The 17,858-nt window shown below is 41.3% G+C and overlaps 1 protein-coding gene across 3 annotated transcripts in view; it reads left to right on the plus strand.

The window, feature by feature from the left end:
• LOC120531633 (solute carrier family 13 member 5-like) overlaps positions 1 to 17,858 on the plus strand; it is a 66,717-nt gene that overhangs the window by 9,567 nt on the left and 39,292 nt on the right. The gene's annotated exons all lie outside the window — the stretch shown is intronic.

Here is a 17,858-nt window from a genome sequence, read left to right on the forward strand (position 1 = left end):
TCTTGAAACAGCTGCCCCAGCCAGTCAGGATATTTGTGACTGTCTATATTTTATATAAACACCATAGAAAGTTTATTTTATTTATTTTTTAACCTAATGAAGTCACACTTCCGACCCATCAAGTAAACGGCGAATACTGGTCTTTATCTTTTAAATTACATGTATTCAGCTAAACCTCATAACAACAAAACCTCTTGAGATGAAAATTTTATAATTTTACAGGTATATCTACCAATAACTATTAAAGAAAAGTAACGATCACATCCGCTTTTGAAGTATATTGCTCTGTTCTTAGACAAGACTTTAGGACACACTGTATACTGCCTGAACTTTTTAACTTGCAAGGTTCTTTAGTCTCTTTGCACACCTGCATGCAATTATATATCACCTACCCGTATGAGCCCAGATTTATTATATTTTATTGTTACGTATATCAATTATAGTTATTTATTTTGGCTCTTCTGCAGTGGAAAACACAGGATTTCACCACACCGGTGGATGAAGGTCTACCTCCGCTCTGACCTTAGGGAGAGCGAGTGGTGGGAAACCTTTAATAACGTGGACAGGTATCGAAAGACATCCTGCCCGTCGATTTTCTTAAGTCCTTGAGTAGTAAACAGAAGTTCAAAATGACACGGAGCCTGCAGTTTCAGAAACGTATAGGGCAGAAACCGAACCTGAAGGAAAACTCAGGTCGTTGTCAAGTTACGATCATCCGCGTCGAAACACTCCGGCAAGTTAACGCAGAGTCTGTTAAACTATGGATCTGTTGTATTTAATGGTGATCGGTCGTGGATGGTTTGCGAATTGGACCGTGATGGGTTGCAATGGGTTCAATAAACAATCGTAATCTTCCTCGATTACCCAATGCTCTGGCGATCGTCCATGATTCTCCATATGGAACACCATCCGCCCAGTCTGCCGATCTCCCGGGAATTCAACATGAAATGGGTCTCGAAGACATCAAAAACGGCAAGACGTTTAAGAAACTCCGAGTTAGAATATTAAAGTCGCATGCAAAGCAGACTGTTAGAAATTGTGCATACTGGAGAGTTAAAGTCACCCGGTGTTCCGGAGCTGTAAGGCTGCAGAGCTAACTGCTGCGTCACTTAGCAATTGCAAAGTTATCTGAACGCGACTCCATTAAGTCATAAAGAGGCAGTATGCGCAAATGTACGCTATACATAAGCAGGTTTATCGCTTTTAAGCGTGTTATGCCATCATTTTAGGTATACTTTTTTAAACTTAAATATTAACAGGTATCCAAATATACGAATGCTTAGTACTGTATAAAGATTTTTAGAGTTGATGTTTTAAATAACTTAGCTCAGCTTTCTTTTGTTGTTTGTCTCATTAAAGTTTCATTCCTGCTTTGAGCGTATTGGAAATAAAAATGAATGGATACAGCTACACTGAAATATTATTTTTTATTCTCAAAATGTTTGATAACGCTTGTGACTATTTTTCACCCCTTCCGTCGTCTAGATTTTGTTTAAGTAATACGTGACTACAACCATTCGTTAAAATGTTCATTTGTGAGGCGAACCGAGTGCACCGTTAACGCAGATGCTGCCTCAATGTGGAGTTTGCACCCCCAAGTCTCCGTGTTTTTCTTCTTTTTTTCTTTTCTGGGTATTCTGGTTTCTCACTTACTTATTAAACGTGCCCTTTACGACTAAGTGTTGGTGTGATTGCAATGGCCAACTGGCTTAACGCAATATGTTACAAGGTTAGGCTTCAGCTCCGAGGCGAGTTCGAGGATGGCTGATGGTTAATCCGGAAAGCTGTAGTTCGGTGCAGAAATCCTCTGTGGTCGGGACGGCTATTCATTTTGGGGTACATTTACGCACGCTGCCCACTCTCATTCATTTTGGGTAGAGGTGCCTAATAACTAAACGTGCAGTTGGTGACCTGAGACTAAACTGGAGCATTTGGACGAAACCCCTACGTAAAAGCGATGAACATGTCTGTTCCACAAATGGAGCGAATGTTTAATATGCTGACCAGTTAATGAACCTGTATAGTCTGCACCGTGAGGCAGGGGTACAAAGCGCTGGGGTACACAACGTGTGCATCTGAAGTTTATATGAGAAGCGTGAGAATAATGTTGTGTCTGATAACTTCGAAATTATCAGCCTTATAAATGTGCGGTTGCGTTTGTATTAAGCCGATGTCACATTACACGACTCCTAGTCTGATGCGATGTTAGCTTTCACGACTTTGGTTGCCAGATCCGGAGCACGTCAGTTAATTACACATCTAGTATTGCTGGGCATTTTTACACGGCAAATAATTGTATGAAGGAGTCGGTGCTGTGGAAAGGGTTTACAGGTACAGTGAGTTCAGACACATTCCCCCAATCACCTTCCACCCCCCTTATCCCCTTTTTTCTTATTCTGATGTGGAAAGTAACACAAGAGGCACCACACAGTCAAGTCCCTCTTCTGTTTGACAGGTCAAAAACGCCCATATTGTGTTCCTTCGTCCTCATTGCTGCATCATATGCATTGAACTCTCTGGTGAGCTCTCATACACACAAGCTCTGCATCTATGACTTTAGACATCTGAGCCGAGGACTTGGTATGTCACACAACACAACTGTTAGTAATGGGACAGCGACTGCCTCTGACTCAATAAGGTTATGTAAATGACATCTATGATAGAAAGTCACTGAAAACGTTGTGTAATGTGACATGGTTTTCATGTCTTTCATATAAATGTTACCCCAATGGTAGCAAAATTAACAGAAACCTAGAAACATCCACCTTAAAAAAAAGAATCAGTGTGCCTATCTGGTTGCTAATGTCTCTGTCTTTACAAATCTTATACCAAATGGCATAAAACAGGGGCATGAGCATTGCAGGGAGTACTGCAAATGTTAACGCCGAGGTTTGCATTGATTACTTAGATTTCAGTTTTGAGGGGTAGCAAAGCTAGTTCAAAATAAACTGTAGTGTGTTTCTTGCACAAGAAAAAGAAATTGTTTATCCAAGTGAACTAAAGAAAAAACCTTTTGCTCAAGTGGTTGTTAATATTCATGATTATGTCTTGAGGCAAAATGTTTCGCTATCAGGCAAAAGGGATAAACACTCCCTGGATGCAGTGCCCACACATTTCTAAGCACACTCACGTGCACAATGGTCTTCGGGTCAATACCTCACACAGAGATGGGGAAGACACTCAACCTCCATAAAATGTGCTCAAAACTGGAAATGGAAGCCAGCACTTTAGAAGAGTGAAGCAGCTCTGCTCACCACTGAGCCACCCATTTCCTAGGTAGGCCTGTTTTAGAAGGAAACTCCACCACTAATCATCTATGGTGCCAAAGCATTTGCACTCTAGTAACACACTCGCCTGATGTCAATGTGTCCTATTCTTTTGCGGGAGTGTAATTTTCCAATAAAAACATGTCTTGTGTAAGATTTTCAACACCAACCACCACGCTACCAAACCCACACCATGTCTCTATGTTTGTGTTATATGATGCTAGGCTGCCAACATTCACTCCCAATCATCATTCATCAATCATCAGCCTCCCTTCTTGCAATTTGTTGGCATGCTGGGAAATGCCTTTCAGTTATCTGTCACGACTCTTTTGAATTACATGGTGGCGATCTGCACTTCTGCGAACCCTAAAATTATACCCTTCTCCATGCAGATCACTTACTCTGCCTGACCTTCATTCCTGCACTACCGCAAATCTCCAATTGAACAACTCCCAATTACACCAATCACAGTTTACTTTTGAATTTTGCTAGGACAACAGCATTCCTCCTCCATCCATCCATCCATTATCCAACCTGCTATATCCTAACTACAGGGTCACGGGGGTCTGCTGGAGCCAATCCCAGCTAACACAGGACACAAGGCAGGAAACAAACCCTGGGCAGGACGCCAGCCCACCGCAGGCATCTCTCCTCCATTGTCATTATTTTAAGAAGTTTCTTTGTGTGCTTGTGCTGTAACAGAAAAGCTTCTTAGTCAATATGGTGGCTGCAAGTACTGCCCAAGAGGACAGGGCAGGACCAAAGTTGTCAGGGAATGGAGTCAGGAGGACAGATGGAAGCAGGGTTGGCAGGGAGGACGGTGCATACAGCAGAAGTGGCAGCGTGATGTGTGGCGTAGTCAGAGCAGGGTAGTCGCTGAGAAGGTGGACAAGATGGCAGCAAGGCATGTGTATGGCCAAGAGGGTGGAAATCAATATGCACAGAAACTGGAGCAATGGCAAAACAAGTATGGAATATATGCACAAATACAATTTTCCCATATATACACTTTTTAAATGTTAGTGAAAGATTTAATTTCATGCTGGAAATTCTGCTATGTAGTAGACATGATCGCCAACTCCACTAATTTGAAGGTCTGGATCATTTCATATTATGAGGCCTTCTGTTGTTTGAGAAGATGGGTCAAAACAAAGGGTGGCGCATGAAAAACTTAACCGTCTCGGAATGGCTGGCTCGCGCTATTATACAAGCGGGTGCCGTCACAATCGCGGAGCCTCATTGTTGAAACAGGGCCAGCAGCCCCAACTGTGCATTAGTAAGGAAGCTGTGAGCCACCCGGAAGATGTATTCTCTGCAACAGAGGATTGGATAGTGGAGGCTTAAATGTCTACCGGTTCTTTAAAGGAAATGCGGGACATTTTTGCACAGAGGTTTCCTGGCGTAAACCTACCAGCAAAGAGCAGGACTCACGAGATGGTGAAGAAGTGGCGTAAGACTGGGTCAGTTGCAAGCTGCAAAAAGAATCGGGCCCCGTTGCTAGTTTCGTCTACGGGCTAAGAAACATACGTCGACGTTGGAGCCAGAGATGGTTCGGTTTTTCGTGTGCCACCCTGTATATTTCATATGTAGAATAGCATGTAAAATATAATGTTTAGAGCAGCAGTTATTAATATGAGGTCCGTGGGGCTCCATGAATGGGTTTAAGTGGGTTCCTGATGGTCAGATAAAAATTAACATTTATATTCATTGTACAGTCTGGTACAGTTGATTTAGAATAGATGTAGTAGATTTGTTTTAATTGGCACAAGAGGGTTGTATTTCATAATTATAATGAGCGGCCATTACTTTTTGCATAAAAAAGAAGTGTTTTTTTAAGATTGTTTACTTTAAAGTGTAATAATACTTTGTATATGACAATCAAATCTCGATAAATAAAGTACATTATATTCATTGCATGCAAAGTTTTTTTTTAAGTGAATATTTCTGGGGAAGGGGGTCCATAGCTTTCATCACATTCTTAAAGGGGTCAATGACTCAAAAAAGGTTAAGAATCACTGGTTTAGAGCCTCTAGAATATAATATACAGATAATATAATATACAGATTGTATGACAGTGTCATTTGACTTAGGTTTAACTTTATGCACTTTGGCATAAAGTCAAGAAATACAGCTAAAGGGCTAAAGTAAGCTGTCAATCAGCCCCTACATCCAGACCTCCAAGGTTAGCCCCAGGCCAAAGATTCTGCTAGCCCCCCTGCTCATAGGGCCTGAGCCTGATAAGGCTGCATCAGGGTGGAGAAGGAAGAAACAAAGATGGCAGAGGGAAAGGAGTGATGGCACATCTGGAGCAGGAAAATGGAGTAGTGGCAGAGACCACAGGGTGTCAGATAAGGAAGGGAGGGAGAGTGAATGGTATGCTATAGTGGTAGGTATAGGGCAGGGGTCTCCAACACATTGCTCACAAGCTACTGGTAGCTCGCCACCCCTTTCCAAGTATCTCGTCAAAGGGTTAATGAATCCTAAATAAATTTTAAAACTTAATTTGTCAAATCAGGGGTAGGCGATCTTTCCAAAAAAATCAAATCACAATCCACAATCTGAATTGCAATCTATCTTTTCAATTTTTTAAGAGAATATCCGGACTCAAACTCAACAAGACCTATAAGTAACACTTTATTTTAAATATCAAACAAAGTTGAATTCAATTGTTTTCTTATTTGCTAGCTAAACAGAGTTAAGGAACACACCACAAAGCTAGTGAGTGAGCGAGGAAGGCCCCTCTCCTCGGCCTGCGTGTTTCTCAGATTCTCGCAAATAAATCGGTACCGCAAGCAAACTATGATACATAGCGCAATGAGAGAAGTCGCAAAATCAACCAGGATGTTCAAGCAAATTATAGAAAAAAACCTGATCTAAATCTGTTCAGTAGTTCTTGCGTGAAAAGTGGACAGACAGACAGATATTGGATTTTATATACTGTATTATATATTAGTAAACCATGGACCCCCGTAACCCTGTAGTTAGGATATAGCGAGTTGGATAATGGATGGATGGATATTAGTAAACCTTCAAAATAGTGTGCAGTTAAAGTCTCAATGTCATTCTCAGCATTTCTGGAGCTTAGCAGAGCCAGATAACTATAAGAATCTTCACCAAGCAGCTCTGAAAATGTCTGCTTTGTTTGGGTCTCCATACCTCTGAGAGTCTGACATGAATGTCATTAAATCAAAGTTCAGAACAAGACTGACAGATGAACACTTAAATGACTCCAGAAGAGTGAACCTAAATGGCTACACTCCACCATACACCTCTCTTGTTGACTCCATGCAGTGCCAGTCATCTGACTAACTAAAAAACACATCACACATGCAACTGGTCATGTGAATACTCTTGTGAAGAGAAACAGTGACATGGAACAAAATGACAAATGAATAAGTAATATCTGTGTATTTGGAAATGCATTGTTTTGTTTGGACAGCATTCATGTTTTAATTCAATAGTGTGAGATACATTTGAAAATGCATGCAGACATACAAAATGCACTTGCTGGTGAACTAAATATTTTCTGTGATGTTTTAATGCAAAATGTGAGTTGTGGACACCAACATTTTGTAAATGTTCAGACAAAACAAGCTTATTCAGTTTATTTGGGTTGAAATAAGCTATGAGAATAAACGTTAGAAAACATGAGTAGCTCTCGGCCGTTTTCATTTTGTAAAAGTAGCTCTCAGGGAGAAAAGGTTGGAGACTCCTGGCATAGGGCATAGAAAACAGAACAGGGATAACAAAGAGGCAAAAGTAGGTACAAACACGGCAGGACTGCAGCAAAGACGAGGCAGCAGGAGTGGGACAGGAGCGCAGTAAGGGTGACAGTCAGCTCGGGACGGTGAGTGGTGTGGGTGAACGGGAAGGAGCAGGAATGGCAATCCAGACAGTGGATGGGCTGGCAAGTTAACTGCACGAGGAGCAGCATTCCTGCGGATGGAAGAGAAAATTCATTTGCTTCTTTTGCTAGAAGCTATAAATATGGCAGCTGTATTTTTTTTATCTGAACTTTTCTTTTTCAATGGACCAGAATGAAGTAGAAATGACAAACGCAATGGATAATTAGTTCATTACTTTATTTAAGGCCAGACATGAGTGGCCATTTACTATTTTTAGCAGGGCTCTTTAGGGTGGGGCAGCACGGTGGTGTAGTAGTAGCGCTGCTGCCTTGCAGTAAGGAGACCTGGGTTCACTTCCTCCCTGCGTGGAGTTTGCATGTTCTCCCCGTGTCTGCGTGGGTTTCCTTCAGGTACTCCGGTTTTCTGCCACAGTCCAAAGACATGCAGGTTAGGTGCATTGGCAATCCTAAATTGTCCCTAGTGTGTGCTTGGTGTGTACCCTGCGGTGAGCTGGTGCCCTGCCTGGGATTTGTTCCTGCCTTGCCCCCTGTGCTGGCTGGGATTGGCTCCAACAGACCCCCGTGACCCTGTAGTTAGAATATAGCGGGTTGGACAATGACTGACTGACTCTTTAGAGTTAACAGCTGCCCTTTAGAGTCCGTTTGTATATACAAATACAAATATAATTTCAAACTTATTATCATAAATAAATACCAAGGGCTGTGGATGAAACTAAGCTGTAAATAATGTAAATAGTCATTCCAACTTGCAACACTGTCTTTGCTGGCAGGGAGTAAACTAATTTGCAACACTTTACGAGAATGTGATGGGGCTTTCAGCCAAAAACATTTGCCAAAAAAAAGAAAAGAAAAACAAAGAAAAGAATGAAGCTTCCGGTTTATCTAGGGTACACAGTTTTCTCTGTCCAAAGGATTACTGCTCTGGGGGCATGTACGGGGGGCTCTGTAGCTGGTGTTAGTACGGAACTTATGACTGCATAACATCCATGGCCTGAATGAAAACTGACATAGAGTGGCGAGTCTGAAACCAAAGTTAACCTGCATTGGCATGAGAAGAGCACTGAGAGCAAAAAGAAAATAGAAATGAACTTGTCTATATTATCTCAGCAGCGTGCAGGCACATAAACCCATGCAGAGTCTGTCCTCTATGTCTGTCTTGAAGTTCTCTCATCAATTTGACAACAAATTCACAAAGATCACCATTCCAGATAAACCAGAAGTACAATAAATTCTTTAGTTTATCCATTCTTTCAACCAGTACAGGATCAAAATGAATAGGGGCCATCCCAACAGCATCGAGAAAAGAGCATAAACCGTCCTGAGATGGGATTGCAATCCATCATAATCAATACTCAATGACATGATGGGCCAAATCCAAATGTGAGATACTAAGCCGAGCATCACATCTTAAATTGTGAGAATGTAATGAACATCTGGAGGAAACATGTCTTAGTGCAAGGACATCACAATTACATCAGATTCTGTCCACTGTCAGGTAGCAACACCATATGGTATGCCATAGTTTCATGATTATAAAACAGTTGAGTAATGTATCCGATTTGTTAGTCTACTTTAATTTGGGGAGGATAAAAGAACATCCTGCAGCCTATGGGAGACTGAATCCTGCTTTGTGTCCAGTGCTGCTTGGATAGGCCCTGGCCCTTGCGGGTCTGAATCAGATAAGAAGGTTACAAAATGGATGGGTAGACAGAAATAAAGAGAGAGTCCATGGGCGGAGTCCACATATATACAAAATAAATGGCGTATGCTTCAGTTATGTACTACTGCAGTTCAAGCTGTTCATTCATTTAATTTTCAAAACTGATTATTTAGATACAGTGCCATAGATGCCTGGACTGTACCACAGCTACCACCCTAAATGTTGTGCCAGTCTAGCACATATAAATTAATTTCTAATAATAAGTGTAGTGGTCATCCAAGAGAATAACAGGCTCGAAGGAGGGAGAATTTTTGGTGCACCAACACAGCCATCCCTGTTTACTTCTTAGTCCAAACAAAAACAAATGTATGATGGTATAAAAGAAAAAAACAAACAACAATTGCCATGACAAATTAGGCTTTCTGGTCTGCCTTTGGGAAGTTCTGGAGCTCATTAGCTCTGGCCGTTCTGGGTAGAAGTGACACCTCCTTTAGGGTGGTCATGCTTTTGTAGCCCAGCCCTCTGATGTGTATGCATGACTCATATACTGTATATATATATATATATATATATATATATATATATATATATATATATATATATATATATATATATATATATATATATATATATATACTCAGCATAAAAAGAAACGTCCTCTGACTTTCAACGGTTTTTACTTTCAGTAAACTTAATGTGTAAATATTTGTATGAACACTAAAAGAGTCAACACCATAAGACATAAACTAAAAATGTTTCACAATGTGTCCCTGAATGAAGGGAGGCTCAAAATCAAAAGTAACAGTCAGTATCTGGTGTGGCCACCAGCTGCTTGAAGTACTGCAGTGCATCTCCTCCTCATGGACTGGACCAGATTTGTCAGTTCTTGCTGTGAGATGTTACCCCACTCTTCCACCAAGGTACCTGCAAGTTCCTGGACATTTCTGGGGGGAATGGCCCTAGCCCTCACCCTGCGATCCAACAGGTCCCAGACGTGCTCAATTCCTTCGACGATAAACACGAATCCGTCCATCACCCCTGGTGAGACAAAACCGTGACTCATCAGTGAAGAGCACTTTTTGCCACTCCTGTCTGGTCCAGCGAAGGTGGGTTTGTGCCCATAGGCGGCGTTGTTGCCGGTGATGTCTGGTAAGGACCTGCCTTACAACAGGCCTACAAGCCCTCAGTCCAGCCTCTCTCAGCCTATTGCAGACAGTCTGAGCACTGATGGAGGGATTGTGTGTTCCTGGTGTGACTCGGGCAGTTGTTGTGGCCATCCTGTACCTGTCACACAGGTGTGATATTCGGATGTACTGATCCTGTGCTGGTGTTGTTACACGTGGTCTTCTACTGCGAGGATGATCCGCTGTCCTTCCTGTCTCCCTGTAGCGCCGTCTTAGGCATCTCACAGTGCGGACATGGCAATTTATTGCCCTAGCCACATCAGCAGTCCTCATGCCTCCCTGCAGCATGCCTAATGCACGTTCACGCAGATGAGCAGGGACCCTGGGCATCTTTCTTTGGGTGTTTTTCACAGTCGGTAGACAAGTCTCTTTAGTGTCCTGCGTTTTAGAACTGTGACCTTAAATGCCTACTTTCTGTAAGCTGTTAAGGTCTTAACGACCATTCCACAGGTGCATGTTAATTAATTGATTATGGTTAATTGAACATGCATGGAAAACATTGTTGAAACCCTTTACAATGAAGATCTGTAAAGTTATTTGGATTTTTAAAACATTATTGTTGAAATACACAGTCCTGAAAAAGGGACGTTTCTTTTTGCTGAGTATATATGTATATATATATATATATATATATATATATATATATATATATGTATATATATATATATATATATATATATAATACTTTATATATATACAAGCTGTGCAAAGACAGGTTGAAATCTAAGTTACAAATGTAGATCTCAGTGTTAATGTTTACACTGCATATGTCTCTGTTATAATTTATTTGGTATAGGATTTATAAAAGCAGTGTTAACATTTGTGATGCGTCATCTTTTGGATTGACAGAGACATTGCAACTGGATGAACACACAGGCAGACACGCATACACTTATCCTTTAATTAAGGTGGATTTATATTATATATTACCTGCCAAATAATACAATATATATAAATAGTAAACCAATAGGCATTCCTATTGTTGGGGTGCCGACAGTTTACCAAAAGGATTGTCTAAAGTAGTGGCCCCTGTGCCTTTAAACAAACAAAAAGTATTCTGCCCTTCTCACACTCAGGACTTCACCAACACAGAACTCTGAGTTCTCAGTCTACTTGTTTTGCATTCGTCAAAAGATGACCTCTCTCTTTGTGTGCCTCATTTATACTCGGGCAGGCTCCCAGATGGGGACAGTACTCCCACCACCTGGCTGGGGGTCTGGCTAGGCATCATCTCCAGGTGATAGCTCCATGCTATAGAAGAAACAAAGGACATAGTTAGTGACAGCACCCCCTTTTGCCCAACGATGGTAGTGCTTGGCTTACCTGAGACCCCAGTGGATCCCTAAGTGTGCATGTATGACAATATATAAATATATGTATATACTAGGGGGCTTTGCCCCCTGCTTGTTTCACTCACCCATAAGGGGGCGCGCTATGCTCCAGCCATTTCACATCTCTGCCACTCATGTTGTGAAGGGGGCTGAACACACGCTAAGGAGATGTGGACGGATAAGCTGCTGTCTTTCTGCTGCTGTTGCCGAGCTGCATGATCTGCATATCACATACCACATTTAAAAGCCTGTACAGCAGTTGTCCTTTTGTCTCACTGCCTTGTCTCACGTGACATCAAAGTGTCTCTCACAGGACTCTCGCGAGACGTCAAAGTGTCTTCCGAGAAGATTACGCATCGACCCACGATTTTTTTATTATAATAAAAGAGATATATGTACATATATATATATAATTTGTGGAACAAGACACAGACAGACGGACAACGTTTTGTCACCCGACGCACACATTTATTCACACTAATATTTACAGTTCAAATGCACAACCCAGTGCCTCAGCACCAATCACCCCAAAATCCAGGCCTCTTCCATCAGTGCCTCTCTCTTCAGGCCACCTTCACTCCTCTCCAGCAAGACTTTGTCCACTCCTCACCCGACTCCAGCCATCATATGAAGGAAGGCGGCCCCTTTTATAGCCACCTCCAGTAACCTTCCGCCGACACACCCCTGTGTGGCGGAAGCTCCGGCTGTGTACCCGGAAGCACTCTGGGTGTCCTCGATCCTCTTCCCCCCAGCGCTTCCGGGTGTGGAGGAAGTGCTGAGGTCCAGGGCGCCCCCTGGCGGTGACCACGGGCCCCTACAGGGTTGAGCTTCCAAGCTCTGCACCCATGGTCCCAAACGCAACCAGGGCGGTTGCCCCCTCATGGTCTGGAGGAGGCACAAGCCCTCCTCTGGTCCTCTTGGGCGTCCCAGCTGGGTACCACCCCCAGCCGCATGCCACAATATATATATATATATATATATATCTATATATATATATATATAGTAGGTCCTGTAGACAGTGAGTAGATTCACTCTGGTTTTAGTAACAGCAGAGTTAGCCTGTGGAATCTATTGGAAAGAAAAGCAAGACATGCCATATTTTTGCAACAGCATATTTTGCCCGTGGAGCTGTATGCACATTCAGGTTCCTTCAAGTTGACACCTGAAGAATTCTTGGAACAAATGTGGAAAACTACTAGTATTGTAAGCAAGGCACTAAAACCAAAATACCATTCTGCTGATATTGTGGATTATTTGGAAAGAACTTCTCATAAGTTGACATGGTGATTATTACAACAGATGGTTGAGTCATTAAGGTGTTGTCAATGTGTACTCCTTGATTTAGACCAGCTACAAGCTATTTTTTATATGCCCAACCTGGATATATAATAAAGCTGAATGTGTGCGTGTGTGTTAGTTTGTCCAGTACTCAAATCCTCACCATTGAACCTATCATCACAAAATTTTGCAAAGAGTCCCAATTTCTACAGGGGAAGACTGTAAGCTATGTTTCATTCCAGAATTTAGTCAGAGACCCCACACCAGGCAGCAGTGGGTACCTGTGCTTGTGTTTGTCTGGTATGCAAATCCACACCATTGAACCCACCTCCACAACATTTTATGCTGATTCCCCATTTGTAAAAGTGGACACCCAGGTCCAGAGCCACCGTTATAGCGAATTTGGCTGAGAAAAACCCAGCCACATGGGTTAGCTACCGAACAGTCAGTTGGTGCACAAATAAGTTTGGCTGGGAGACACCACAAGGTATGTTTCATTCTGAAATTTGGTTGGTGCCCGCTTTCCAACCATATATACATATATATACACCATATATATATATATATATATATATATATATATATATATATATATATATATATATATATATATATATATATATATATATATATATATATATATATATATATTTATATTATTGGGGTGTCAAACAGGCAAATACATTGATTTTCTGAATATATAAAGTCAGAACTTGAATATATAAAGTCATTTCTGAATATATAAAGTCAAAACTTGAATATATAAAGTCAGCGTCGGAATATATAAAGTCATTCCCGAATATATAAACTTAAACCTTGAATATATAAAGTCAAAACCTGAGTATATAAAGTCAGCGTTGGAATATTTAAAGTCAAAACTTCAATATATAAAGTCAGCGTCGGAATATACAAAGTCAGAGCTGCAATATCCATCCATTTCTCAACCCGTTGAAGCTGACCACAGGGTCATGGGGGTCTGCTGGAGCCAATCCCAGCCAGCACTGGGCGCAAGGCAGGAACCAATCCTGGGCAGGGTACATGCATCATTTTCAAAACATTAACCGAACAGTGTTTTTTTAATTTATTTTTCTGAATACGTTTTTTTTTTACTTATTTCATTTTTTTTAGTTTACTAAAAATGTGCCTGAGTCGTTTCAATCAATATACACGTATTTTGACTTTGACTTTATATATTCAGGAATGAGTTTATATACTCCGATGTTGACTTTATATAATCAGGAATGACTTTAAATTCCGACGCTTACTTTATATATTCAAGTTTTGACTTTATATATTACGACAGTGACTTTATATATTCGGAAATGACTTTATATATTCAAGTTTTGACTTTATATATTCTGATGCCGACTTTATATATTCAGAAAATCAATGTACAGTATTTGCCTGTTTGGCACCCCATAATATGTATGTATGTATGTATGTATGTGTATATATATATATATATATATATATATATATATATATATATATATATATATATGTATGTATGTATGTGTATATATATATAAACTGCTCAAAAAAATTAAAGGAACTCTTTCAAAACACATCAGATCTCAATGGGAAAAAGAAATCCTCCTGGATATCTATACTGATATAGACTGGGTGATGTGTTAGGAATGAAAGGATGCCACATCGTTTGATGGAAATGAAAATGATCAACCTACAGAGCCCTGAATTCAAGGACGCCCCAAAAATCTGAGTGAAAAAATGATGTGGCAGGCTAGTCCATTTTGCCAAAATTTAATTGCAGCAACTCAAAATTGTACGCAGCACTTTGTATGGCCCCTGTGTTCTTGTATACATGCCTGACAACATCGGTGCATGCTTCTAATGAGATGACAGATGGTGTTGTGGGGATCTCCTCCCAGATCTGGACCAGGGCATCACTGAGCTCCTGGACAGTCTGAGGTGCAACCTGGTGGCATTGGATGGACCAAAACATAATGTCCCAGAGGTGTTCTATTGGATTTATGTCAGGAAAGTGTGGTGGCCAGTCAATGGTATCAATTCCTTCATCCTCCAGGAACTGCCTGCATACTCTCACCACATGAGGCCAGGAATTGTTGTGCACCAGGAGCCACTGTACCAGCATAGGGTCTGACAATGGGTCCAAGGATTTCATCCTGATACCTAATGGCAGCCAAGGTGCCTTTGTCAAGCCTGTAGCGGTCTGTGTGACCCTCCATGGATATGCCTCCCCAGACAATCATTAACCCACCACCAAACTGTTCATGCTGAATGATGTTACAGGCAGCATAATGTTCTCCATGGCTTCTCCAGACCCTTTCACTTTGTCACGTGCTCAGGGTGAACCTGCTCTCATCTGTAAAAGCACAGGGCACCAGTGGTGCATCTGCCAATTCTGGTATTCTATGGTGAATGCCAATCGAGCTGCATGCTGCTGGGTAGTGAGCTCAGGGCCCATTAGAGGACATGGGGCCCTTGGGTCACCCTCATGAAGTCTTTCTGGTTGTTTGGTCAGAGACATTCACACCAGTGGCCTGCTGGAGGTCATTTTGTAGGGCTCTGGCAGTGCTCATCTGTTCCTCCTTGCCCAAAGGAGCAGATACTGGTCCTGCTGATGGGTTATGGACCTTTATGGCCCTCTCCAGCTCTCCTAGAGTAACTGCTTGTCTCCTAGAATCTCCTCCATGCCCTTGAGACTGTGCAGAGACACAGCAAACCTTCTGGCAATGACACGTATTGATGTGCCATCCTGGAGAAGTTGGACTACCTGTGCAACCTCTGTAGGGTCCAGGTATCGCCTCATGCTACCAGTAGTGACACTGACTGTAGCCAAATGCAAAACTAGTGAAGAAACAGTCAGAAAAGATGAGGAGGGAAAAATGTCAGTGGCCTCCACCTGTTAAACCATTCCTGTTTTGGGGTCATCTCATTGTTGCCCCTCTAGTGCATCTGTTGTTAATTTCATTAACACCACAGCAGCTGAAACTGATTAACAACCCCTCTGCTACTTAACTGACCAGATTAATATCCCATAAGTTTCATTGACTTTATGCTATACTCTGATTAAAAATTGTTCCTTTAATTCTTTTGAGCAGTATATACAGTATATATATATATATATATATATATATATATATATATATATATATATATATATATATATATATATATATATTCTGCGGTGGGTTGGTACCCTGCCCAGGATTGGTTCCTTCCTTGTGCCCTGTGTTGGCTGGGATTGGCTCCAGCAGACCCCGTGACCCTGTATTGGATTCAGCGGGTTAGGACATGGATGGATGGATGGATGGATATATATATATATATATATATATATATATATATATATATATATATATATATATATATATATATATATATATATATATATATATATATATATACCAGAGTATCACAGATAGATTCATTGACTTGGCCCAATTTATTTTTTTCTTTTCACACTCTCAAAATGCTGTACATATTTATAAATATATTTCACATGCAGCACAAAATAGCCTTAGGTGAAAACAGAAAACACCCTACAGCTGAAACAAACTTTTGGATGCCTAAAACAGAGACTTGGAGTAAATTTGGCGGACACTTTGCTGGTGGTCTTTGGAGGAAGCGTAGTTCACGTGTATGTTCCAGAAATGAGTTGTGTTTGAGACTTTGCACCGCACAGCATCCTTAAACAGTTCATTATTTCCAGTCAAAGTTTGGTCAGAGGTGAACTGTGAACTGTTTTTGTTTGACTAACCTCCAGCTTATCAAATTTGTTCCCTCTTCTTGTGGGTGTTGGCCAGCTTCTGCCCCCTGAGTGGGCGAATACAACTTCCTGTGAGCAAATCAAACTCCTCTCATCCTTCTGGTGATCCAGTTTTGTAAGGTATAAATAAATGGAATCAAAAAAAATCTTATTTAATGACAGATTAATACCTCTGCTGTGGGCTGGCACCATGCCCAGGGTTTGTTTCCTGCTTGCACCCTGTGTTTGCTGGGATTGGCTCCAGCAGACCCCAGTGACCCTGCAGTTAGGATATAGTGGGTTGGATAATGGATGGATGGATGGAGATTAATACCTATAGTGTTTCATCAAGATAATTACTGAAATTGCCTGGGCTAGTTTATATGGCACATATCTGATAAGGTACTGCCTAGCAAACAAGCGCTGGCACTTGATAGCCGTCATATTCTTGGCAGATCAAGTGCACTGCATGTGTGTATATCAGCCAAATTGTGCATGAGGTTCTTGTCATATTGACCCATATCCTCTAGGAAATGTTTAACATTGTTATAAGAGGTGAATTTGTATTATTGAAAAAAGAGAGGCAGATGAAATCATCTATGTGTGTCAGGGGTGAGAGGTCAAGAATGTCAAGCTGAATGAAGGGAACATGAAAACAAACCTTTGTGGCGCTTGGGGAATTTGCCCGTGTTTAAATAAGACTTTGGAGTGCAGTGGCAAACAATGCCCTTGTCATCAGCTGCTAATATCCACAATGGGCACAGACAATGAGAGAGGAGGATAGTGATGGCAGTGGTCATGCAGTGCTTGACCATTCACACAGAAATCTCCTCCCAAAAATGTTTCAAATTGGTGTTATTCCACTAGGGCCACCGCTTCACAGTCAAGTTCACTTGGTTATCAAAAGGATCTAAATTTGTTTCAGAACGTGCACTTGTTGAATGTACATGCCTGAAAATAATAAAGCTAGTTGATTGGGTTCAGGAGGGGTGTAATCTGGAACTTTGCCAGGATTGGACAGTTTAGAGCACATTTGCTCTGTGGCAGTCTCCTGCAACACAATGGAAAGTTTAGAGTAGAGCAGTAGGGGGCAGTACAACAGGCAGTATGATTACAGGTGTTTGTCTTTCTGGATGGACACATTCTTTTTCTTTATTGTAATTGAATTTACTGTTACTTTGGGACAATGTCATGTAGAACAGACATCTTTGTGGCTTGGGAAGGACACTGGGGGTGTTGAGGTCATCTGTATGGGGAGCAGGCAAGAGCAGACATCTGTAAAGGTGAGGAGACTGAAAGGGAATCCATATGTGGACACAATTGTTGGTGCCCTTACAGCTCATTGAAAAAGTGATTAAATGAAAAGCAGTTATCCCATGATACCTGCATATGTTTGGTATGTCATCGAGTAAAGCAAGGCGAGTGTGAAAAGAGATCAAGTATTACTTATTCTACAAAGATATTCTAAAGTGACCAGGACACTTTTTGGCACCCCAGGAAAGATCATAAATAACTGGATTAGAGTGAATTTTCAGACTAGCTGT

This window comes from Polypterus senegalus, chromosome 6 (genome assembly GCF_016835505.1).
Source record: "Polypterus senegalus isolate Bchr_013 chromosome 6, ASM1683550v1, whole genome shotgun sequence".
In the NCBI taxonomy this organism is placed as follows: domain Eukaryota; kingdom Metazoa; phylum Chordata; class Cladistia; order Polypteriformes; family Polypteridae; genus Polypterus; species Polypterus senegalus.